The sequence below is a fragment of the Vicugna pacos genome, chromosome 35 (assembly GCF_048564905.1).
Source record: "Vicugna pacos chromosome 35, VicPac4, whole genome shotgun sequence".
Classification (NCBI taxonomy): Eukaryota; Metazoa; Chordata; class Mammalia; order Artiodactyla; family Camelidae; genus Vicugna; species Vicugna pacos.
Window position 1 is genome coordinate 24,137,033 of NC_133021.1, and position 26,630 is coordinate 24,163,662.

Sequence of the window (26,630 nt, forward strand, 5' to 3'; positions counted from 1 at the left end):
TTGAACACAATTAAAATGTGTTACAACACATTATTGAGTGTTGATCCTAAAAAAACATGTTATTAAAACTTGAGCTACACCACAGTTAAAATGTATCACAAACATATTATTCAGTTTCGACCCTGGTTATTAAACTTTTAAAATATTGGCTATGTCCATACAAGTTAGGTTATTTCTTGTGCAGAGTCCAGTTAGTTATAAATGCTATTACAATGGAAGAGAGACCCCTAACTCTGCGAATCTATATCCATCTGTTCTAATGCTGATTCTACTACTAATTCATGGTGACACTTTATGCACAGTCTTACTTACTCTAGGTTCTTTCTTTGATTAATGCTTGTGACATTTCTTCCACTCCCCATGCTAAGTTCCACTGGCCACTTAGGTGACAAAAATTATGAAATGCTGAAAACTGAAAATCACTGTCACTTTAATAAGTCACCCCACTAAGCTCATTAGTATTACTTTAAATCCCACCAACAACTCTTTGATAAAGGAAGACTTCATTCCCCATTACTGACAAAGGAAGAGAGTCTCTAGATTAAAAATGATGTTCCTGGGGGCTGGGTACAGTTCAGTGGCAGCATGTGTACCTAGCATGCACGAGGTCCTGGGTTCAATCCTCAGTACCTCTACTAAAAAATAAAGTACACAATTAAAAAAAAAATAAACAAATTAAAAAAAAAACTACCCCCCAAATAAAATAAAAAATGAATTAAAAATTTAAAAAAATGATATTCCTAGTGAGTAGAAGACCCAGGACTTTTTTTTTTAAACAGTTTTTATTAATTTATAATCATTTTACAATGTTGTGTCAAATTCCAGTGTAGAGCACAATTTTTCAGTTATACATGAACATATATATATATTAATTGTCACATTTTTTCTCTGTGAGCTACCATAAGATCTTGTATATATTTCCCTGTGGTATACAGTATTATCTTCTTTATCTATTCTACAATTTTAAAATCCCGTCAATGCCTTCCCACCCTCCACCCCCTTGGCAACCATAAGTTTGTATTCTATGTCTATGAGTCTATTTCTGTTTTGTATTTATGCTTTGTTTTTTTGTTTTTTTTCTTAGATTCCACATATGAGCAATCTCATATGGTATTTTTCTTTGTCTTTCTGGCTTACTTCATTTAGAATGACATTCTCCAGGATAATCCATGTTGCTGCAAATGGCATTATGTTGTCAGTTTTTATGGCTGAGTAGTATTCCACTGTATAAATATACCACATCTTCTTTATCCAGTCATCTGTTGATGGACATTTAGGCTGTTTCCATGTCTTGACTATTGTAAATAGTGCTGCTATGAACATTGGGGTGCAGGTGTCATCCTGAAGTAGGGTTCCTTCTGATATATGCCCAGGACCAGGATTCCTGGGTCATACGAAGACCCAGGATTTAAACCCAGGTCAGTCTGACTTCAAAGTTTGAGATCCTTCTATTTACATAAACCACTGACCAGGCCAACAAGCGATTATTTTACTAAATAAAACATTTTCAACATAGTGATTTGATTGATTTAAAATTTTTATCAATACTAAATTTATTAATTTTAAAGTTCATTAATAATAAAGATAAAAACTAGCTCATGCTGAGTGCCCAGCATCGCTCCCCACACATTGGGTCACACAATCCCCACGACCACACTGCGAGCGAGGAATCATGGGCCTCACTTCACAGATGAGCCCCTGAGGCTGACAAAAGTTAAATACGTCATCCAAAATCACATGGTAAGTGACAAAGCCTGACCTCAAACCCAGATCAGCCTAACTCCATAGCACATTCTCTCACTGGTTACTCTCTTTCTGTATTTGTGATCGTATGCAACAATGTGCAAATCAGTTTACTGTTTGGAACATAAAATCCCAAGCTGTTTACACCACCTCCACCTTTTCCTTGACAGCCACCCCATTCTGGCCTCTGCATGACACCATGCCAGCTTCCCAGCTGCCCCTATTAGCAAGGTTGACAGCCCTACCTTCTAGCAGGATATGCCCAAGTCCATTCATCTTTGAAACATTTTTATTCATCTTTTCTGCTCCTCTTCCCAGAAATCTCTGCCCCAGTGGCTGCCTCTCACTCTTTCCTCTTCCCTTCCTACTTACAGCACCACATGTGAGACAAAAGGAGGGTCATCTGAGAAAGTCACACATGAGAAAGCACACAAACTGTGTGGGAACAGAGAAGATATTGCAGCAGGGCAGGAAAATACATTGTGAATTATGTTTGGTCCCTGTGAAATGTTGGGAAGTAATAATGACAATGATCCATTGCTTGGATATCTTTGTAGAAAAGTTGTCTAGGGTCAAATCTGGTAAATTCAGACTCACTGGGGAGGTAATTAAAAAGCATATTATAATATATTTTTAAATGGATACAGTTTTATTAATGTTACACAAACAGGGTAACTACTAAAAATGCCCGTCAAAATCCTTAATGGATTTTGTTACAAATCAATGAATAAGAACATTTGCAATCATTTGGTTGTTAAAAAATAAACATACTTGGTATTACCTGAAAATCTTGTCTTTGAATAAAATAAAAAGTCCCCGAGATTATGAAAACCAAGAGCTTGCTTAGTAAATATTAACTTCAAACCAGCTGAACTCCAAATTATTTCAAAATGTAGAGACTTTGAGATAAGAGGAATGGGAAACTACTGGGTCTGAATGAATGAAGTGTTACTGTCTGACTACAGCAAATTATTCTTAAGAGCAGAGTTACGGAAAACATCCTAAGATTCAGAGTAACATTTCAATCATCAAAGGGTTCTCTTGTGCCAGTACAATCTGTGTGGGAAAAACAATTCTTTTGTGACAGAATTTCTCCTTTGGTCCACTGGCTACCGGTTTAATTTTCTCGTTTGAGAAATCCAAACTGGTTGGCCAACTAGACAGAATGCAAGAATGTGACATGAGATTTCTCCTAAATGTGAAGTAGTGCATGGTATTCAGAGTTAAGGAAATACTATTTGAAGAACATAAAGGTCAGGGGGTCTTGTTAATTTAGTTCCTATTAAAGACAGCATTTAAACTCTTTGCCAACTATTGATGGTTTCATGTGAAACAAGGGTGATATCTGAAGCTGCAGAAACGACATGACCCCGAAAAGCATGCATGTTGCATTCCTCAGTGCCTGATGGCAACTGTATAAAGGCATATTCTTTTCTGAGATGGATTTTTAAAAAGTATACAATGCTAGAAATTATTACAATGTATTAATCATGCTTAGAACAGTGTTATGAGCTCTATAGTAATCTTTATAAATCAGCAGAGGGCATATGGAACTTTTATTAACCAGAGTCTTCTAATATATTTTCCCTGTAAAATGAATGTTGAGGAGGGCAGTAGGGGTTGCTGTCCAAAATCCAAGGCCTCTTTCTATTCTTGGGAAATTCTCTCCACTGTACAGACTTGTTGAGAGAATCTGTCCCTTCATCCTCCAATCTAAGGAAGCTGGAAGAGTCCAATATTTTCCTCTCCTTTCCCCTCATCACTTTTCAGCCATCCTGGCAGCCAGGGCCCAGGGAGGTGACCTCGGCTCCTCTCTACACCCCAAGGGAATGTCTTAAAGACAACAGGAGGGTTGGACATAGTGGTGGTGGCCAGGGATGGCAACAACATTGCCCTGGACACACTGCTCCTGCTCCTTCATTGTCAGAGCCCAGCTGGCTCTTCCCATGGTTTAAGCCTGGCCTCAGCAGCTCAAAATCTGTGTATGAACCCTCAGCCTCCTAGACCAGGTTAGCTTCTTGAAATTTCTTGCAATTAGGAACTCTCCCCAGAGCAAACACACAGCCTTCATCTTGTTCTTCTGAATCCTCCTATTCAAATCACCCAACAGACTGAACAAAACAAACACCACCAAACACATAAAACAATGCCATCTAATTTATTTATATTTTCATTTTTAAGATACAATGCAGAGTTCTCTTATCAACTGTTTAATATTAGTAGCCAGAATAAAAGTTTCAAGAAATTGGAAAAATTATATATGGCTATTTTAGTGACAGAACTATTCTCAGAAATGTGACCATGAAAGTATTCCAAGGTAAGAGATTCAATTTTGCATATTCGAATACACAGCTAAACATATTGTCTGTTCTACTGTAACTCAGTCAATGCCTCCTTTTTCTCTTGGGAATATTTCCAGAGTGAAAATAAAGAACCCTAATCAAAAAATGAATCTGGAACTTGCACTGAAGTCTGGATTGTATTTAAGTCAGTAATCTTTCTCTATTAGACTCATGCCTGTGTTTTTGCTCATAAAAGGCCCTCTGCTTATGATAGCTCTTTTTTCCATCCAGAGTCATGGTGACCTTTTATAAGAGTCCAGATCCCTAACCAATTCTTCCCTTTTATTCAAAATTAAATTCAAAACACAGTGTCATGGAAACCCAACTGGCCTTTCAACTGTATCAAATACAGTTGAAAGACTGAAAAGCATGAGACAGCACCTTAAGATTTATCCAAAGACACGACCTCCCTTGGCTGTTGGCCAGCACTTTGTCTTAAAAATGGGGAATCACTCCAGATATAGACAGAGCATGGTTACCTCCCTCATAGTCAAATTGGCACCGGGAGATAGAGTGATGTAGAAGAGGGAAATGAAATCCTAGAAAAAGGTTCCCTGGGGGTAAAATGCATGGCCACTGATGCCTGAAGCTATGGATGGAGATCAGATCATCTCTTGAGGCTCTTTTCTGTATTGAGGTTTGATTTTATCGTATTAACATGTTAGAAATAAAGGTATTTCAGAATAGGGCTGGACTGCAAAGGACATAATAGTCAGAAAGTAGATCCCAAAAGAGAGAAGCAGCAGAGAGAGAATTTCTATTTGAAGACTTTGGGAAGATTAAGTCCTTTTTTTTTAATTTAAATACAAATGAACTGATGTTTGAAGGCAAAAAAGAAAGAGCCAAATGTACGATAAAATTGAAAATAGTTGAGGGAAAATTCCTGGCGTTTGGTATGGGTAGGATCCCCAGCACTGGCAGAGAGATCGGTTTTAGAAAAGAAAATGAAAGCATCTCCCCATTTTCCTCCTGGACTCAGAGAACCATGCACAAAAGCAGTCAATTTCCCCAAAGGACAGTCACTCAGGGATGGACATGGCTTCCCCCTCCCTCCATCCTCCGGCATTCTCTGTATCTCCCATGCCAGCAATTTTGCACCGGGAGGGAGAGAGAATCAAGAAAGAGAAACAGGACCCCCAGAAACAGGTACTTTGGAGGAACTACATGGACACTGATGCCTGATGCCTTTAATTCCTTTATGAATGGAATGCCCCCCAAAAACTGTCAGTCGAATGCCTGAGCTTGTTAAGTCTGTTTATTTGAAATTAGATATAAGGTATTTGTTTGACTTCTAAGGAATAAAATGAATTGTCATGGTAGAGAAGGTTTCATGTAGGAAATATTACCCCGAAGCCTTCCAGCTTGAGCCCCTCCCTTCATAACTACCTACCACAAATTATTTTTGTAATAAAAATGAGCTCCCAGAACAAACTAATTACATGGGAGAGCAACTTACAGTTTCCTGCAGTCTTCACAATATAATTTTTTCTCATCAAATATGAGTTAGCCTAAGTAATTAGAAAAAATGATTAGCAAAGTTCTTTACTGAATATGGATCCAAGTCATTAAAAAAAAAAAAAAAGAAAAAAACCCCAAAGCATTTCTTTTGAAAATGGCTTTAAACCTACATTTTCTTCCCAGCAAAAATCTATTTTCTTTTCAACAATAGTTTTTGGGTAACACGTGGTAACTCTTCTCCCGAAATAATACCAAGTTCTTTGTTCCTTTCATGAGGGAACTTTCTCTAAGTTGGTAGAAAGTCTTGAAATGTGGCTGTTTCTTTTCAAGAAAACACTGAAAGAATGAACTGCTGAAATCCCAGTACAAATCATCTGTAGGTGAGACTTGGGAATCACTTCTACATTTGAAAAAGATTAGACGACCAAGCTATGCTGTTTTTCAATTCTCAAGTAACGCTGGGCTTCTGAGAAATAACAGTAAGTTTTGAAGGTATTTGCATTTCCTCTCATACCTTTACTTTTTAAAATATTTTGGATGCTTAGAGATAAACAAGAATAAAATCCATCTGACTGAAATTACATTTTCCCCTCTGAGTGGCTTAGATTTAGTTGGAAATTCCACAGTATAAGTTTAAATTAGCACTTCTCTCTCTCTCTCTCTCTTTTTTTTTTGCATTCTTGGCACTCAGGATTACAAAAAATTTTGACTGCTAAAAATACCTCCAAAGAACAACAAAGATGAAAGTTAAAATTCATTTTTTGAATGTACTAAATTTTAATTTTATGCCTACATTGAGATAAAATTTATTGGTATTACTTCCTGATATTTCATGATGATTTTATTACTTAGATCTTCATAGAAAATGCAGCTTCTAAGCACTTTGGTGTGGCCATTAGCATTGCCTAGTGAACCAGCTGATTTCCCCCCTACCTTTCCTTCAACAAACATTTATCGTGTGGCTACTTTCTGTCAAGTACCGTAATGGCTGTTGGGTACGCAGTAAAAAAGAAAATCACCTGGTTCCAGCTTTTCTGCTCTCTGCCTAGTGAGGAGAAACCCATTGCAAGAAGTACTGGTCCAATTCTCTCCTTCTCTCGTAGAGAAACTGTCTCCTTTATACGTAATAAAGCCACCTTGTCCCTGTGTTCCCAAACTCCACACCGTCCCCATCACTCTGAAGCACTTGAAGCAGTCCAAGCACAGCTACAATAACTTGGCTTTCACAGTCGTTGCTTCCTGAAGGATGTAAAGATAAAGTGCTTCCTAAATGTCTTGGAAATGATTATACGTCTGCTTCACATAAAGGCAAGAAGAGCTTGGTAACATTGGAGCATCTGGACATAGTCAGAGGATGGAGGTGGGCAAAAGAGGAAGCAAAGGGCTTCCTTCTCTAGAAACAAGACACATGACCTTTGTAAGGGTTCACATCAGCACTGCAATGACACTTGAATTTGCAAAGTGTATTTCCATCGTTTGTGACATTAATCACAGCCTCCCAGCGAGATGGGCTATTCTATTACTTCCATTTTACTCCAGAGAAAAAAGAAACAAGAGGTTAAATGACTTTCCCAAAGTCAGTAACAGACCGGGGACCAGGATTCAGAGTTTATAAATCCCTATCCTGTGCTGAGCGCACTCAACCACATGCATAACCTTGCCAGAAACTCGGGGCTCAATTTTGCTGTTTCTAACTAACTAAAATTAAGATACATAAGGCAAGAAGGCAGCACCTAGTTCATAACACAGTGATATTATTTTATTGCTGTTTCAATGGAAAAACTCAGTGTTCTTCCAAACTTCTCAAATGCTTTTATGAGACAGTCCAGAGATTACCGTCTCCACTTGTGCTCTGTTCCCGAGTGTCATATATTTGCAAGACGTCCTAAGAAAATACTAAATACTACTGAGAAAAGAACGAACACTTTAGGAAAAGGGGAAAATGCTCTGTTAATAATGGGGAAGCCGTTTATCCCTATTTGGCTGTAATGGAATTGACAAGGTAGAAACTTCACTTGAGGAGTATGACCCAAAAATCTGAGATTATGAACATGTCATGGTTCCAGAAATGACTCTACTGTTTCTTCTTTCATTTTCCAAATTGACCAGTTATTCCCTAAAAGCTAACAGAGTGCCAGGGAACTGGCTCTTCTGTTATTCTGTCTGATCCCCAGGGAGACTGTAAGCTTTCCGAGGGTAGGAGCCATGCCGTTTCCAGGGCAATGCTGGACACATGGCCAGAGCTGAACAAAAAAATTCATCTGAATGAAAATTCATCTGAATGTATGTATATGTATGACTGAAATGTTCTGCTGTACACCAGAAGCTGCCACAACATGGTAAACTGACTGTACTTCAATTATAAAAAAAAAGGAAATAATTCATCTGAGTGTGAATCCGTCTGCTGCCCTTGTAGACTTTAAAATTGTCATAACATGGATTGGAGGCAAAGCTTTACAAGACACAAAAAGACTTTTTTTTTTTTTTATTACAAGTTGGGGCAGGGACATTCCATAATGCATTCTTATTCAAATCTACATTCTTATTTCAGACAGGGAATACACTGAAAAATGACCATTTCAATGAGAAAATGAACAGCACCATATTCCCAGTAAAACTTAATCTGGTATGGGTTTTAAGGGGACCATCCAATGTACTCTTAATGATACTGTCGGGTTTACTAAACACTGCTACAGCTTTAAAGTTTAAAAGCCCTCTGAGGGCTTTCGAGAAGCTTCTGTACAGGACAGAAAGGGTTGTGTGGTTTGGATTTAACTTTTTGGTCAAGACCTAAACAATGAGTCATGGACACAGCTTCATATTGCCCCCTGGCGGTGACATGCTCAACGATGCTCAGAAACTTCCTCAATGTTGGTTTGTAAAACCTGGCAAGGTCTTTGGCTTCCATGACAACACCTTCAAGAAAGGCTTCTGAGTTTAAACTTCTGAAAATTTAGTCTTAGACCCCTCTTCTATGTTCACATATCCCGTCTGCTCTATTTCTCCAAAGCTTGCCATGGGTAGCAGGGAGGAAAACAAACTCCTCATGAAGGGGATTTAGGATTTCAACGAACCCAGTCACCCCAATAGCCCATGTTGCAAGATGGTGTGGGGCAGCGGAACTGTCCTAGGTCCTAAAATCAGCACAAAGTGCCTATCATCAGCCGTCCCAGATCCCCCATTACCCAAACTCCCACACACCTGCACGTCCAACCCAGGTGTGATACGGCAGCTAAAGGACCACTGAGGTCATGTTTGGCTTCAGCAGTCGTGAACTTGTGGGTTAGAAATCATGTGAGGGTTTCTCCGGCCAGGCTGGGGTAGGAATACAACATAGCCATTACCAGGGGAGCCCAAAGAGAGCTGGCTCTGTCACTCTCATCACTCCCTTTTCCCTGAGGGATCCCCAAATCTACTTATGAGCTGAGACAGAATGTCCCCGTCCACCAGGGAGAAGCAGGAGGGCTTTTAACCTCAAAACCATTACTTTGTTCTCCAGAAAGCCTAGGAGCTGGGCTGAGACCCAGGGGGACTCAGAAGACCTGCCCCCATCCAGTGTTTTAGAAAAGCCTGCCTATACCCAGCCAAACTCCTGACTCCGAGACGTTTGATATGGTTGGACAGCTATCTGTTTCCTAGAGCGTCACACAGAGGTCCCAAAGGTACTGACTGTTTCCAGCTGGGACTAGAGCTGGGCAAACCGTCCAGTACAAGAAAGGACAGACAGCCATAGAGGGGGGCCCTGAGGCCTTCTATTCAGTCAACTTATGCAGGTGGTGATGAAAATAAAGCTAACAGACTCCATGGGGAGAAGTGACTGCAAGTGTCCTAAATGACATGCTTGTACAAAGAGTGAAGTGAAGCTGGCTGTGACATCACTGATTCTGTTGTCCTGCAGTGTTGATTCAGTTGATCTGGCTGGTTAAGTGGGTCTGTCCTCCTGTCCTCCCCCTCAGCCCTCCCCACCCCTCCATATGTGTCCCTTCTGGAGTTGCAAGCTCAGTGGAGTCGGACAGGCTGTGTGACCCTGCCACAACTCCCACATAGGCTCTTCTGATTCATTTGTAGGAATCAAGGGACACTGAGCTTGGGACCCCATGACAATTCATACCCTGACATCAAAGTCTTCTTCCAGACCACTGTCTGGGACATCCCAGTAAGAGGGTCTTCAAGAAAAAGTGATGGAACTTGATTCCCATGACTGCCAAACAAATACATCTCATGGGGACCATCCATCCTTTATCCTGGTGGATCCTCACCCTCACATCTGGCCATGCATTTATTCCAGTGATTTCCTCTCCCTGCATCAGCCCTCATCACATTCTGGTTTCTCTCGGGTCTCATTTTGAACTTTAAGAGGTCACTCTGGTGTTGGCAGGGTGTTTCAGCTCCTTTTGTTTCAGTTACACAAAATACTGATATATTTGCTGGAAATTCAAGCCCTGTCACTTTGATTTCTCTGCTCCTTTGTCAGATCCATTGCCTTTTTAGTTTCTCCATGTTGGAAGGTTTTGCTTTTTGAATGCCCTTCTGAATACATATTTGCCAAAACAATTTCCACAATGAAAGAGCTATAAAGACGTATAAATCCACACGGGGAGCACAATCCAAAGTGCTCCAGCTCGTTTCAATGTGGAGGTTTAGAAGGGATTCTTTTATATTATTGCTGAGTCAGAAAAGTCATTTTCCCCGAGGAGTGGCTCATGAAATGATGGGTTTTTGGGAAATCAGGCAACTTGGCTTCGTGTCATTATTTTAATGGATGGCAAAGCAATTTATTTTCTCTGCTTTCCACCATGAAGAGGTTAAATATCCAGAGGCCATTTAAGAGGTTAATAATTCAGAGGCTAGTAGTGAGTAAGACTGTTGTATTTAATGAAATAAATATAAAGTGTTTCAGCCTGGTATTCAAGTCCCTGCGAAACGTATCTACCGAAACTATTCCTCACCATGAACCCCTGCTCCCCCTACAGAGCATTTTCCTTTTTGGCCCTGATCTATATGGTGTTTATTACCAACTTAAAGTGTTTTACACATGCTGTTCCTTCCCTAGAATGCAGTTCCCCGTCTCCTTCCCCATCTAGGACATAAGCACGTTTCCTGGTCCAGCTCAAATCCAGGGCAGAAGTCACTCCCTTTGCTGAACCACAGCTCTGACTCCTCACACACACTCAGGCAAGTGATCTGTCACTTCCCGTCTGCGCCCATCTATTTCTTTCCTAATTAGATTGCAAACTCCTTGTGCTTTTACAATCCCGTTAAGCACTGGACCCAGGGCTATGTCTGTCTGGGTTGCTAAGTAACTAGATGATGGGCTATGAGGAAGACAGCAGAGAAATCAGTGTAAACAGGACAGTGGGAAGGTAGTTTTCAGCACAGAGCTGACCTGTGGGTGATGCTAAACACTGTCCAGGTAGCCTCAGCGCTTTAAGATCTGACTCTTCCTCCCCCACCCCCTCCACGGGCTAGGTTTGCAAAGCACAGCTTTGAGCAGAAATCAGGAAGACACCCAAGCAGTTTGATGACCTGATCAACTTAGCACAACTTGAAAATTCTGGTCCTAAACCTAACTGGAGCTGAGAGAAGGGCTCCTGTTTTTCACTTTCCCCTTTTCACGTACAGATGTCTCCTGATTCTGCAGGGGGTGGCTTCTCAGTTTTACTTTCGTTTTACATCATGTTCCTGCAACTTGCTCATTTATAAAGTGAGGGATCATTAAATTGCTTCCCAAGATTCTTTCTTCCTCCAGAATCCTATGCCTTTATAACCTACTTCATTTCTCTCCAGCCCTTCTCTCCTCTCTGACTTACACCTTATCCATCAGTTTATTGCCCACGATACCCAGTGCTACCAGGTGAAGAAGTCATTTTATCTTCATCAGAGCCTCTTGTAAAAATGATGTTGAGCAGCAATTTAAAAATAATTAAGACGGCCCAGCACCCGAGTCCTGGCCTCCCGCTTTCGTCGCGGAACAGACACCGTGAGCTTCAGCACCCAGTCCAGCCTCTCCACCTGCCGGTCCACCGGCTCCGTGCAGTCGCGCAACGCGCCGCGAGCAGTCAGCAGCGCGGCCAGCGTCTATGCAGACGCCGGGGGCTCCGGATCTCGGATCTCCGTGTCCCGCTCCACCAGCGTTCGGGGCGGCTGGGGTTCCGGGAACCTGGGCACGCGGATGATCGGGTGTATGGTGGGCATGGGGGGCATCCAGGGCGAGGAGACCATGCAAAACCTGAACGACCGCCTGGCTTCCTACCTGGAGAAGGTGAGGAGCCTGGAGGCTGACAATCGGAGACTGGACAGAAAAATTCGGGAACACTTAGAGAAGAAGGGACCCCAGGTCCGAGACTGGGGGCATTACCTGAAGACCACTGAGGACCTGGGGGCTCAGATCTTTGCAAATTCTGTGGACAACGCCCGCATCGTTCTGCAGATTGACAATGACTGTCTCCCTGCTGATTTCAGTCAAGTATGAGACAGAGCTGGCCATGCGCCAGTCTGTGGAGAATGACATCCACGGGCTCTGCAAAGTCATTGATGACACCAATGTCACTCGCCTACAGCTGGAGACAGAGATCGAGGCTCTCAAAGAGGAGCTGCTCTTTATGAAGAAGAATCACGAGGCGGAAGTACAGGGTCTAGAAAACCAGACTGCCAACTCTGGGTTGACCGTGGAGTTGGATGCCCCCAAGTCTGAGGACCTGAGCAAGATCATGGCAGACATCCGGGCTCAGTATGATGAGCTGGCTCGGAAGGACCAAGAGGAGATGGACAAGTACTGGTCCCAGCAGACTGAGGAGAGCACCACAGTGGTCACCTCGCAGACCACTGAGATAGGAGCTGCCGAGACAGCCCTCACAGAGCTGAGACGGAACGTACAGTCCTTGGAGATCGACCTGGACTCCATGAGAAACCTGAAGGCCAGCTTGGAGAACAGCCTGAGGGAGGTGGAGGCCTGCTACGCCATGCAGATGGAGCAGCTTAACGGGGCTCTGCTGCACCTGGAGTCGGAGCTGGCCCAGACCCGGGCAGAGGGGCAATGCCAGAACCAGGAGTACGAGGCCCTGCTGAACATCAGGGTCAAGCTGGAGGCTGAGATCAACACCTACCGCTGCCTGCTGGAAGACGGGGAGGACTTCAATCTTAGTGATGCCATGGATAGCAACAACTCCAGGCAAACCATCCAGAAGACCACCACCCTCAGGCTTGTGGATGGCACCTCAGACCCCGAAGTTCTGAGGCATTAAGAAGGTGGAATTGATGCCCTTTGGGGAGTGAGAGGCCAATAAAAGTTCAGATGTTATTGCATAAAAAAATAATAAAATAATTAAAACACAATTCCTTAATTTTCATTTGATCACGGCTCTGTTGTTCTTCTTATAGGAATTTAGTTTTTACAAAGCTAGTGGCACTTTAAGCAGATGTCCCTCCTCTGGGGGAAAAAAACTTAGGAAAAAATAAAGCCTGTGCTTTTCTTAAATATATTTTAGATAATGTCTTTTTTTTCAGCACCCACAGATATGACTCATCATTAGGAGAAGAGAAAGGTACTCATAGAAACCAAATTAGGAAAAGAATGTGAATTCTTGTGATTAAATGTAAACCAAAAGACCACCTCACTTTGAAAAGGATATTAATAACCATGAAGGAGTTATATTGATATTTATCGGAAAGAGATAAAATGACTTTTAGAGGTTTTAATGAAAAGAGGTAGAAAAGGGAAAGGTTTAAGGAGAATTCATAAATAAAAAGATGAAAATCCAATCCCTTGACTCAAGTGGTGCTTTTTATAGCACCTGCTTAGTTGGGAAATAAGTGCCATGATTCACTTTTGAAGTCAGGAGACAACACGCTTAATTACATAGTTCTTCCCTCCTCTGTGCATTGTTTATCACCGATGAATTAATCCCAATAAAAATATTTGCAATACATCCAGCTCCTTAATATTTCTAAGCTTCATTATATATGACAGACTGAGACGGGTGACATGAAGTTATTCAAAAGCACTTAAAACATTATAGTAAATTTTAGTCAGGGGAGGGTCTAGCTCAGTGGTAGAGCACGTGCTTAGCATGCACAAGGTCCCGGGTTCAATCCCCAGTACCTCCATTAAAATAAATAAGTAAACAAACAAATCTAATTACCTACACCGCCCCCCCCAAAAAGCCCAAAAAAGAGACAGTACACCTGAAACTAATATAATATAAAAATTATAGTACATTTTATATTCAGAAAAAGATTTAAAGGTCCACTGTTTTCAGAATACTAAATCCAGAAGGTTGAGCACTGGAAGACCAGTGAGTCTCAGGTTCCATTAACTGCTCTAGAGCCCAGAGCCGGGGCAGTAGCCATGTTCTAGGTGTGTTCTTGGAACAGTCACTCGCCTTGATGATTTCTGAAATCTGGAAAATGAACTGATTTGGTATTTGACTTCAAAGACTGTTTCTTATAACAAACCTGTGTACTTCCAAGCCACATCCTTTTTTGCCTTACAGACCTTAGAAGACAGCTCTAAGGTTCAGGGAAATCTAGTCTTACTATAGGCACATACACACACTACACAGACACACACACACACACACACACACTCTGCATACTACAACCATTTTCTCTAACGAATATCATTGCAACATCTGTCTTCCTTACACTGTTGGTAAAACATCTAAATTAAATAAATTACTGATGGTGAACATTCCCTACTTCTGCCAAGCTGAGGTATGATATATTTTGTTGGTGCAATGCAAGGTTTCTGCCCCCATCACTAGAGGTTGCATTTCATAGGACTTAGCCTGTGCTGATATTTCCAGAAGAGTTAATGAAGTAGAAATGTTCTCAGAAATTAAAATAAAAAAATTAATGGAAATTTTGCTTTTCATTAGTCACATCACCAAATCAATGTTTTATATCAAGCTATTCTGTAATAAGATTCTAAATTATGTTCCTGAGAATTTCTGTGTAAAACATGTCCATATGGTAAGAGTTTGTAAAATTTTATAACACATTCACAAATCATGGTGACAAGGAACACTGGTATTAATTTCTGAAAATCAATGTCATTTCTCTGATATACTTTTATGATTTCATTTCCTCATACCTTGAAACTCAAAAAAAACAAAAACGAAAACAAAACCCCCCCAAAACAGAACAAAACAAAACAAAAACCCCAGAACTGAATACTTTCTTAGAAAACCAAAAACAGATACAGAATTAGCACCATACAATATCTTATAGTAGCTCACAGTGAAAAAGAATATGAAAATGAATATATGTATATTCATGCATGACTGAAGCATGTGCTGTACACCAGAAATTGACACAACACTGTAAACTGACTATAACTCAATAAAAAAATCAGCATCATAAATGAACAGATTATATAGTTCTGATGTATACATCTTTTAACCTAGAGTAGAGTGTCTACTCTTAGCCTTTACTTCTGCACTCATTTTATTTCTCTCATAGTACTTATCATAGTCTGCATGCACTTTGTAATTTATTTGTTTATTTGGCCTTTGACTCTCCAGCCACAAAGTAAGCTGGCTCAGGAAAACAAAACCTCTCCAGGTATTCCAAGCAGAAAGAGATATAAATAAGAGAATTTGAGGGTTACAGAAATGTTGAAACCATAGGAGAAGAACAACTCAAGTTTGCCACTAGCTTTAAGAGAGTCAGGAAATTTCTGGAACCACAGGAAATGATTAGTGATGCTCAGGGCTGTGAGAATCACTGAAGCCAATGATTACAGCAATACTGAGAGCTGCTGAAAAAAGTCTTACATCTGCTGAAGCTCAGACACCTGCCCATGGAGAAACATTTTGGCTTTGGTCTATTTTCTACATCTTGTGAGAATGTGTCTCATTGGCAGAATCTAATATGAAGCCCTCCTGGTAAGGGATTCTGGGAAATGAGTTCTCAGGCTTCCAGCCCTCACAATAGTGGGTGGTGTATAGAAAAGAGTGAGTGTTTTGGGGCTGCCTACAGATAGTTCAATATAATCTCCAAAAGGGTAGAATACATCCTGCTTTAATTTTCTCCCTCAGTAAGTCTGTAAACTTTTCATTTCCAGGATTCTTTATACTCTTAAAATTTTTGGAGGGTACCAGTGTGTGCTTTTGCTTATATGGGCTATATCTATCAATATTTACCATAATGGAAAGCAAAATTGTGAATTTTTAATAATGTTAATTTACTAATTCATTAAAAATAATAATGAAATCATTACATAGTAACATAAACATGATACTTATGAAAAATGGCTGTATTTTTTCCAAAATAAAACAAAAAATAGTGAGAAGAAGGGCACTGTTTTACATTTTTGGAAATCTTTTTAATGTCTGGCATAATAAACTATAGGTTTTCTTTCCTCTGTTAAGATATTAAGAATAAGAGTGAAAATGCAAGTAACTGTTTAGTATTATCATGGGAATAGTTTGGCCTTTGAATACCACCCGAAATTTCTCAGGGACACCCAGGATCCCTAGATCATTTTGTTAACACTGCAAAAATCACATCCTTGGCCACTAGCATCATTATCTGACACACAATAGATATGTAAAAGGTATCTGTGAATGAATTAATGAGTAAAAAGACACTGCATTGTTCCTTCTGTAATGCATGTAGGCAGCAATCTGTATGTGTTTTCAAAGGAAGACTTTCTCTTGCATTCATTCTCACTCCTCATAATTTTGTTGTGGGAAGACAGGGAGCATGTAAAGCCACATTTCAGAAGTGACATCATTGATTTAGGCAGCTTACTACAAAATTGTGACTTAGATCAAGTGTTCAGTGTCCTCCTGAAATGGAGCAGGACCTATGGGGTCCTTCACAGGACAGATCTCTCCCGCTGTCCCTCACCATGTCCTCCACCTGCCTCTTGTCTACAGAAAAACTTAAGTCAAAGAATAAGTATAATCAGAGAAGAAAATACAGAAACAAAGGGAAACAGTCAAACAGGACAAAATAATGATTGTTTAGTCATTAAATAAAGCCAAAGTCCTTTAGTTCCTCCTCAAGGGCTACAGATAATATTCTGAGCCATATCCTTTGAGCTGTCTTGTAGTTACTAAAACTTCACCAGGTAGAAGAAGTTAACTATGTGACGACCAGACAGCAGCCAGGACATAAGCTGCCATAATTCTGAGAACTGGCCTCAAAGAAGTGGGAGCAAACCAACCCTGGAACTGGAGATTACCTGTACTTAAAACAATCAAAATGATGCTGATCAGACCACCGCATGACTAACTTCAAAATGACTGTCAGCAGCCTCTCTCTCCACCTGCACACCCTGACACTGCCCTCTAAAAGCTCATGGTCTGCTGGCCACTTCTACTACTCTTAGGGGTTTTTCAGGCAGTCTTTTGAAAAACATTGTCTAGGGAAGAGCCCCAGCCTAGAGCCAGAAACTTGGGTCCTAATGCTGGTTTCCCCTTATTTATTCTTGGCGGTGGGATCTTGGGGATGATCACGCTGTTTTTCTGGTACCCAGTTTCCTTCTTGATAAAGTGTGACTTGTTCTCTTCCTTCACTGAATTCAGAGGATTGCTGGCAAGAAAGAACAGGAGATACTGGATATGCAGATACTTTGAACACATGGTGGGCTCTGTAACTAGGGGAGCTTTGGTTAGTACACGGTCTCTGCCAGATCTCAGGAGCATCAGTACGAATTACTCCAGGACATGGCGCACCCCATCCACTTCCAGTCAGCTTTGGGGGAGTCCCACTTCCTACCCGCCGCGCCTCTTCCACGCTGGAGAGTATGTCACTCACCATTGTTTTCTTTGGTTTGGTCCCATTATAACTGACCTGTCCTTGTCTTTTAAGGCCCTGTTGAACTCAGTGGTTCTAATTATCCCAAGACAACAGCAGCTGGAAATGTTCCTGGTGTATTTGCACTATAATTGGAACTTTCATGAGCAACCCCTCTAAAATGACTAGGAATGAAAAGTTCAGGGCCACGTACAGTTCTCCACTAGGTTAAGAGACCTGCAGGTATCTTACAGTATAGCTTGCCTGCAATTAACACTTGTCCTTGTGTGCATGAAGAAAGGCACACATTTCCAGGAGGAAATCATAAGCCATTCAGGTAAATAAAGTCGTTTGCTCTGATTATAAAATAATTAAAACTGAAGTCCTTGCAGAGAGTAGAAAATAGTTTTTTTTTTTAAACCATATTAAGTTGTTAGCTGTTCTGAAATAGACCCTCATCTGCTTATGGGTGTGACAAAGGCTTGCAGAATCAAAATTAATCTCTGAATTAAAAGTCACCAATAGCCCTTTTATGTTCAAAAAGCACTACTGGTACAAAAAAAAAATGGGGCCTTCACAACTGATCAAGGAGCATGAGACAAAATTTTGGCTGACTAAATGTAGCAAATGCTTTCCAAAGAGGAAATCTATGCTTATAATTCTAAGATGAAGTTGTTAAAACTTCAAAAAATTATTTCAGGAAAATTTCTCTGAAATGAAGACTCAATCTAAAATGCCATAGTTTGAAATGAATATCTGAATTTTAAACAAAATTTCCATATAATTTCAAAGTGTACCAAGACTAATCTCATACATGTTACTGATAAATGTCTTAACCAGTTTAAAATCATGGCTATCAGAGCAAGTAATTAGTTTTCTGTTTTTTTTAAAGGATCCCCTGACACACAAACAGCATTTCTCTAGACTGTGATCTAAATATAAATATAAATGAAAATATTTAAAGCAACCTTGAACAACTGACCATATAACTAAAGTTCCTTTATGGAGATAATGGCTAATACTGAGAGGGCAAAGGAAGCCTGCTGATACCAGATTTTAAAATAGAGAATTAACCACACCCACCTATCTCCTCTCTTTTGCAAAACTTAAGAAGGCATTAACCATATGGACATGGAAAACTTGAGGAAACAGCAAAGATGAGAAGTTTTAACACACACTGGGGAAGGGAAAAGGAAAGAGGAGCGATGACAGATTGAACAGAGCAGAATTATGGCTCAAGAGCTGCTGAGGGCCCAGGCCAATAGGGAGCCAGCTGATTCACCCTCCAAAACCAAGGAAAGCAAGGCTCTTGGAGACACCGGGTACCAGGAAGCTGGGGGATACAGTAGGGGAACAAAGCCGAAGTAGGGGGATGGTTGAATGAGTAGTGGGCTTCTCTGATGCCTTACCAAATGGCTCTCCCTTCCTTCTCCATCCACCCAGCACACCTCGCCCACAGGAAATCTGAGGCATTCTCTCTGGATGAACCCAGGACTCAAAGCACCAGGAGTGAAGACTGTTGGGCAGAGAAGGGCTCAAAATGGGATGAGATAAAACTCTACATGTTGAATGCTGGGATCTTTGGACACCTTCCCTGGTCCTGCTTCCAGAACGCTGTCAGCCAGTTAAATTGGATGATTCTGCCCTGCAGAAACTTAAGACCTCAAAGAGAGTCTCCAAATAATGCCACCTGCCATCTGTCATGTTTGAACAGTCCCCGGATCACCTGACAGTGAGGTTCACCTGTCAGCACAGCCAGTCCTCCCAAAATGAACCCTCAGTCAGGCTTTCAGGACAGATAGCCCAGGTCACCTGACACCGAGCAAAGCTTCCTGCTGGAAAGGACAAACCAAGACAAACACCAGGAAGAAAGATCACATGGGAAAATAAGAAGCCGCAGAGAATAGAGGAAAATTTGAAATATATTCCACGCTATCATCAGAGAGAGAAAATACTGTCTCCACAAAATAAATCCAGGAGGCTACAAAAGAGAAACAGTCAGTGAACAAAAGATAATTCTTGGAAAATGAAATGAAAACTGCCAACATTTAAAAAGCTTCAACATTGATCAGTGCGGCTGGGCGCGCGAGCGGCGCGGGTGCGGGGCGGGCTGATGGGAGAGAAGCTGGGGCGGGGGCGGGGGGCGGGGGGTGGGGGGGCGCCGCCTTCTTCCTCCGTCCCTCCCCGCCCCCCTCCCGTCCGCCCCCCGGTGCGGCGGCACCGCCTCCTTCCCAGCCGCTCGGCTGCCGCCAGACCCCTCAGCACGGGTGAGGTCTGTTCCCTGAGGCAGTTGGTGCTGACCCTGCAACCCCAAAAGAGCAAATTGCTGGCCGAGCTCAGCCTTGCTACTGATGGTCACCACGTCCTTGAAGATCCAGCCAAGCGCTGTAACCAACAAGAATGACCCCAAGTGCATCAACTCTCGGGTCTTCATTGGAAACCTCAACACAGCTGTGGTGAAGAAGTCAGGTGTGGAGACCATCTTCTTCAAGTGTGGCCGTGTGGCCGGCTGTTCTGTGCACAAGGGCTATGCCTTTGTCCAGTATGCCGACGAGCGCCATGCCCGGGCAGCTGTGCTGGGAGAGAATGGGCGGGTGCTGGCCGGGCAGACCCTGGACATCAACATGGCTGCAGCGCCCAAGCCCAGCAGACCCAAGGGGCTAAAGAGAGCAGCATCTGCCATATACAGTGGCTACAGCTTTGACTATGATTACTACCGCCACGACTTCTACGACAGCCTCTTCGACGGGGACGCCTGCCGCCAGTGCCAGTGCCCAGGGCGGCCCCTGTGAAGCGACCCCACGTCACAGTCCCCTTGGTCCAGCATGTCAAAACCACCATACCTGTCAAGCTCTTTGCCCGCACCTCAGCCATCACCACTGGCTCAGCCAAGATCAAGTTAAAGAGCAGTGAACTGCAGACCATGAAGACGGAGCTGACACAGATCACGTCCAACACTGATGCCCTGTTGGGTCGCTTGGAGCAGATTGCCGAGGAGCAGAAGGCTAATCCAGATGGCAAAAACAAGGGCGACAGCGGCAGCAGTGGTGGCAGCGGCAGCGGCAGTGGCAGCAGCAGTGGTGGTGGCAGCAGCCGGCCCCCCCGCCCCCCCCACCCCCAAGGAGGACACAGCTTCTGAAGCAGGCACATCCCAGGGAGAAGCACAGGCTTGAGATGATGGTGATGAGAAGGGGCTGCTAACACACAGCAGGAAGGAGCTGGAGCACAGCCAGGACACCGATGCGGAGGATGGGGCCCTGCAGTAAGCAGCCAGCCTGGCAGGGGCGATGGACACTGGCAGAAGGGTGTGCACTGTACCAGACCTCAAGCTGGGCACCCCCCCCTCCGGTGCCATCCCCAGCAGGTCCCAGAGGAGAGCTGACAGCAGGTACCTTCTCCCTGACACATCTCAACCAGTGCCACGTTCTCTGCAGGTGGAGTTATTGGCATCCCCTCCTCATGCACTGTCCCTGTTGGCACTGCCCAGGCGAGAGGGCAGAGTGTGGAGTTTCCCCACAATCTGCCTCTCCTCCGCAGGACACTCCCAGCTTGGGGTTTCTCTATAGGTTTGGATGGGAGTGGGGCACAGGGAGGGGACCCTGACAATAAAGAGATTGGATCCCCCCCAAAAAAGCTTAAACATTAAAAACTTAAAAATTGATCACCAAGCTGGAGGATAAAGTGACAGAAATCCTCCAGAAGGCAGAGCAAGGAGATGAGGAGTAAGAAATAAATTATTTATTTTAAAACAGAAAATCAGTTGAAATCAGCACAGAAAAGTCCCAGGATGAGAGCTTTGCAGCAGCCCATCCAGAAACACAAAGATGGGCGGGCCCGGGAGGCAGTGGGGCTGAGTAAGATCTGGGAAGTTCGCTTCCCTAGTAGAGCATCAGCTGGAAGAGAACAGAAGTGCAGAGGGAGAGGCAGGGCTGAGAACCACAAGCATCACTAAGGGTCAGGCAAGAATAATCCCAAATCTCCCCTGGGAAAACAAACAAATAAAAATGTTTTGCACGGTTTTCTGTACCTATGTTTTATTTTACAATACAATTGTTAAGAAAATTATCTTAAATGAGAAAAAAAGGAAGGGCACACATGAGACTTTATTACAATATACTTTCCTTTAAGAAAGGTATGAAGAGAAAAAGTTTTAAGGGAGCATAAAATGTGGAGTTGTTCATGCTTTAGGAATGCAACACTTTTCCACCTTAAAATATAAATTTTACTAGAGTGAGAATGAGCAGAGAGTGGTTTGAACATCAGTTGTGCCACCGCTGGGAATGGCTACGTAAACTTGGGCACATCAGTCAACTTCTCTAGGACTCAGTGAGAATCACGTCTAAGATTCCACTAAGATGTCAAGTCCCTAAGTCTAAGTAATGTTGAGGAAGAGTCATATTTTTTTCTTCTTCTATTTTTTGTGGTTCAAAGTGATTTTATATAAAAGCATTTTAATCAGGTTGAGCCAAGATGGAATAGAGAGACTCACAGCTCGCCCTCTCCCACAAGGACACCAAGAATTACAGCTACAAACCCACTGACTTGCACAGAGCACCAACTGAACTCTGGCAGAGTATCTCTCACTTTGAAATACAGAAGAGTTCTCTCAAAATCCAGTAAGGAAAAAAAATAGAAAAAAAGAGTCGGTGCAGGACTGGTCCTGCAGGGAGGGAGCGGCACAGGAAGAAAGGCACCCTCACGCCAGGACACCCCCTCTCCAGCCAGGAGGTCAGCGGGGACAGAAGCGGAACTTCTGAGGCTCGAGGCTCAGAGGAGAAAGTGGCAACCGCTTGGGTGACAGAACTAAAGAAAACCGACGTGGAAGGTGCCTGCGATCCCCCGCCCTAGATGTGAGCCGGCAGGGACGAGCCAGGACTGGCTGCTGGAGATCAATAAACAACAAGTTCATACTTTACAGCACAGGGAACTACATTCAATAACTCGTAGTAACTTACATTGGAAAAGAATATGAAAACGAATATACGTATGTTCCTGTATGTCTGAAGCATTATGCTGCACACCAGAAATTGACACAACATTGAAAACTGACATACTTCAATAAAAATGTATTTTAAAAAAGACACAAAGTCATTCATTGGAGACATGACTTTGAGGGGAAGATACAGTTGGGTCTCCACCCCGCTGTTCTCTACCTGATGCTCCAGGTATTTGGGAACATGAGACTCTACCACCACCCATGTGTCTTGCTCATTTTGCAACCCAGGTAATCAGCAAGTACAAATAATAAAAGTAAAATTCATGAAGATGACTCTCCCTCCCTATCATATCTTAACAGGACCATCAGAAAGAAAATGGTGGGTGGAACATGATGGCTAGTCCAGTGGCCTCATAAGAGGACCTTAGTGGAAAAAAATATGAAGACTAATATATCTATGTATGTGCATGACTGGGACATTGTGCTGTACACCAGAGATCGACACATTGTAATTGACTGTACTTCAACAACAACAAAAATAAATAAGAAGAATTTAAAACTTTGGTTAAGGAACAACTTCAGATGAGCCGTTAAAGTAAAGGAAAAATACAACTCCCATGTGTAGTTAGATCATCTTTTACTTTGCATTTTCTGTGTATGTTCTTAAAGCATTTTGTGTAGAAGTATATGCCTGTGTGTCTATTATATACAAGGGGGTGCATATATTACTGGAAATGTTTAGAGTCTATTATTTCTACAGCTAATCCCTTAATTCTCCATAGTGTTGTGCATCAAGGTCAACTTAGAGACGGACAGGAAAGAGGCAGGCATGTACAAAGGCCCAACATGAATTCAAAGTGAAACATTTACTGCATCTGAGATATTCTGCTCCAATTTAGGTTAATTGATCAGAGTAGCTTCAAACCAATGTCAGAAAATACACCAGCATATTTCTTGCATTTCCTGTTCAGAGAAATAATTATGTCTGATCAGAAGAGCAGGGGGAGCAAAGAACCTGGGAACATTCAGAAGATACTCTTTTCCTTGAGGGAGCTCAGGCTGAAGGTTAAAGGAGGGAGCTGCAGCCTCAGCGCTTCCAGAATGCCTTGAAGAGTTGGCAGAATCTCAAGGATGCCTCTGAATACTCAGCTCGGCTCTCAGACTTCGGACGTTTCCATTCTTCATCCGAAATCACCACGATGATGATCATTGCCCTTTTACGAGCAGAATGTATCACCCTGCTCCCTTATCGGTGCTGGGGCAAGCAACTGTGTTTAAGGAAAACGTTTGAGAAATGAGGAGTGGAAGAGAAACTCAGTGGGAGTACTGTGATAATGAAATTCTACTCTACAATTACTAGGAGCCCACAAGCTTTTTTCTGAAGGATAAGAAATAGGGGATGTTGTTGTTAAGGTGTAGCTCGTGTGCCTCTAACGACCTCAGATGTGGTCCCAATGGTAGTACCTGCTCCTGGAGCTCTCTTTTCAAATTAGAGGGCTGCTGAGTGAGCAATATGAGTTACTCCTCCAGGTCTATTTGGTCTCTTCCAAATTACCTGGCATCTGCATTAATGGAAAAGGAAACATCACTGGGAGCAGCTATTAATATAGAAAATAACTTTAACTTTAAATTATGGCCCCAGGGAGCTGGACAATGAAATCTTTTACAGGTGTTCATTAATTTTACATTCTATATGACACTGGTGAGGGCTTTAAAACATATTAAAATGCAGAGGATTTTCTTTTCCAACTGTTTTGCTTTTTGGGAAGCTGGGTTACCTTAGTAAGTATCCATCGGTCCTAACTCTTGCCTTTCTTTATCTTCCTCCCTTTTTTCTAACTCCAGGCCATTAGACTATGACAGAAAGCATTGGATGAAATCAGGAAAAGACCAATCTCCTCATCTAACTCTGCCACTTATTAGTATAACCTTGGGCAAGCGGCCTAACCTCTCTGAAGCTTGCTTCTTCATCTGTAACATGAAAGGAATAATACTTGCCCTCCCCTCCTCTCTAAGCAGGGAAATGAAAGTGCTTTATCAACTTCAGAGTTACATAAATTCATACCATTCTAAACACCGGGGCTGGAAGATGGCATTTCACTGGTTAAAGAAAATAAGTTTGACAAACTTTGAAACCACTTCAAGGTCTGCTTGTCAAAAAAAAAAAAAAGTTTCTTCTATATAGCACAGGGAACTATGTTCAGTATCTTGTAATAACCTTTAATGAGAAAGAATATGAAAATGAATATATGTATGTATATGCATAATGGGACATTGTGCTGTACACCAGAAATCGACACATTGTAATTGACTGTACTTCAGTTTAAAAAAAAAAGTGATGTGCCTGTCTTCTTACAACAAAATCAAAAGTCTTTTCAAACCCTGGGTGGCAAATAATCCACATGGAACTAAGAGGGTCTAATTCCAGAGACGACATTTTTTGCAAGGGTACCTAACGTTCCATTTAGATATAAAACATATGTGAAAAAGACCTCTGTCAGCAGAAAGGCTCGCAGACTAAAAGTCATAATCATCTTTAACTTTTAGCTATTATTCTGCTAAGAAAGCAAGCGGTGTCCCGTGGGGTTTTATGAGCTCTCTGACTGCAAATGACTTTGCTCCTGTGCACCCTTAGAACAATTTATACACACACACAGAGTCTTGATTTAAGCAAAGTAGAGCATATTTCATCTTGAAACATCAAAAGTTTTCCTTTGACCTGGTCAGGGTGATACAGCATCGTCTTCAGTGGGACTTTATATATAAAATCTTTGTTCCCCACTTGCCTACCAGCAGCCATTAGGCATTTCAAAATCCAGCACGTCTTTGAGAACCAAAGCTTTCGGACTTCTTTCTTCTAAAGTTCCTCCACTAGCAACTTCATTCTTCTATGTTTATGTTGACAATTTTTTTCTTTTTTTCTTTTCCTCTACAACCCCTAGAAGAGCACTGAACCTATAGGAGGCACTCACTAAATACGCACTGACTGAGTATTCTGGGCTATTATCTTGTGTACAATGTATTATGTGGTTCTGAGTCAAGAGGGAGAATGCTGGCATAGACGTATGTGTCATCTGCCTAGAAATGGAAGCTGTGCCTTTGGGCATAGATTATCATATTTTAATATGCCTAAATTGTTATTAACAATTTAACAGTTGCAGTTCATTTGGGATTAGACCATTTATAATCTTGTAGAGGAAGAATACGTCCAGTTAAGCTGTTACTCAGTAAATTCCCACTGCTTGGTTACAGGAAAAGAGGCAGTTGGGAATGATGAAGAAAGATCTGGATTTCTAGCGCCAGTTTTGCCACAAACTGCTTGGATGATTGTGGATTAATTGCTTTATTTCCCTAAGACATTTCAAGCCTTCATCGGTAAATGAGTGGATGTGATTGGTTGATCTGGTTAGTTCTGGCACTGAGATGGGAGTCTCTGAATTCACTCTGCATCTGTGGAGGATGAATCAAAGGAGAGGCAGGAATTGCTATTAGGAGCAGTCCCTACCCAGACAGGTGAGTTCCTCGAATCTGCATGGCTAGCCCTGACAAGTTGTCTGGAAAATGGGTGCAGTGGGTCAGTAAGGGACTTGGGCATGGGACTGCGACAATGATATGGGGCCATCTCTATTTCCAGATAAAGAACTCCTACACAGGGATCCTCTGTGATGGTTTCAGAAGTGGAGGAAAGCAAGATAATCAGAAATCTCCAGGAACTCAACACAGTATGGAGGTGTATTGTTTGGTGGCAGTGTGGGGCTTCTGTACCCGCGAGGCGTTGAGTATAACCACGGTGTCTCAAAGCCAGCTAGGAGTAGTTGACCCTCATGTCTCCTCCCATCAGTAGCATCTTCCATGGGAAGTCACTTCTTCCTGGTAAGTGATCTGAGTCCCTCTCTGCGAGCTCCTTGTGACTCATACAAGAAGTCAAGGAGGCACCAACCTGTGCATTTGCATCAGGACCAAAGAAGGGCTTCATTTTTTACCTTTTATTTTCAAAGACAATTTTGGTATTTCTAATTTTGTTCCAGGGTAGAAAGGAAAAGCTGGAAGATGCTGCTGTGGGGACAGCAGGTTGAAATCTTCATTTCAGATACTTGCCTGTTTTTTTTTTTTTTTTAACATCAGATGCTTGCTTTTTAGAAAATGTGTCCTGCCTGCCTGCCAAGCATTTCCCTGAAACTTGATCTTACTTCCCGTCTGAAGGGAACTGGGGAACCAGACAAGAGGATTAAAGGAGCCATAAAATCAGCTGGTGAAGGAAGTTTCGGGGGCCAACTTCTCCTGATAAAAATAATCTCTGCCTCTGGGGCCAGTGGCTTCCACAAGATTCTTAATTGAAGATGTGTGCTTTCTGTGTAAGGAGAAGGGGTGCTAGCAAGCCATCGCCCCTGCCACTTTGCTTCTGTGAT

General features: G+C 42.2%; 1 protein-coding gene and 2 pseudogenes across 1 annotated transcript in view; 2 read left to right on the forward strand and 1 right to left on the reverse strand.

Annotated features, from left to right (window-relative positions):
- The window catches only part of KIAA1217 (KIAA1217 ortholog), a 669,685-nt gene that overhangs the window by 432,114 nt on the left and 210,941 nt on the right, over nt 1-26,630 (reverse strand). The gene's annotated exons all lie outside the window — the stretch shown is intronic.
- Nucleotides 6,528-12,787, forward strand: LOC102534355 (keratin, type I cytoskeletal 18 pseudogene; annotated as a pseudogene).
- On the forward strand, nt 19,637-20,551 carry LOC102534109 (RNA-binding protein Raly pseudogene; annotated as a pseudogene).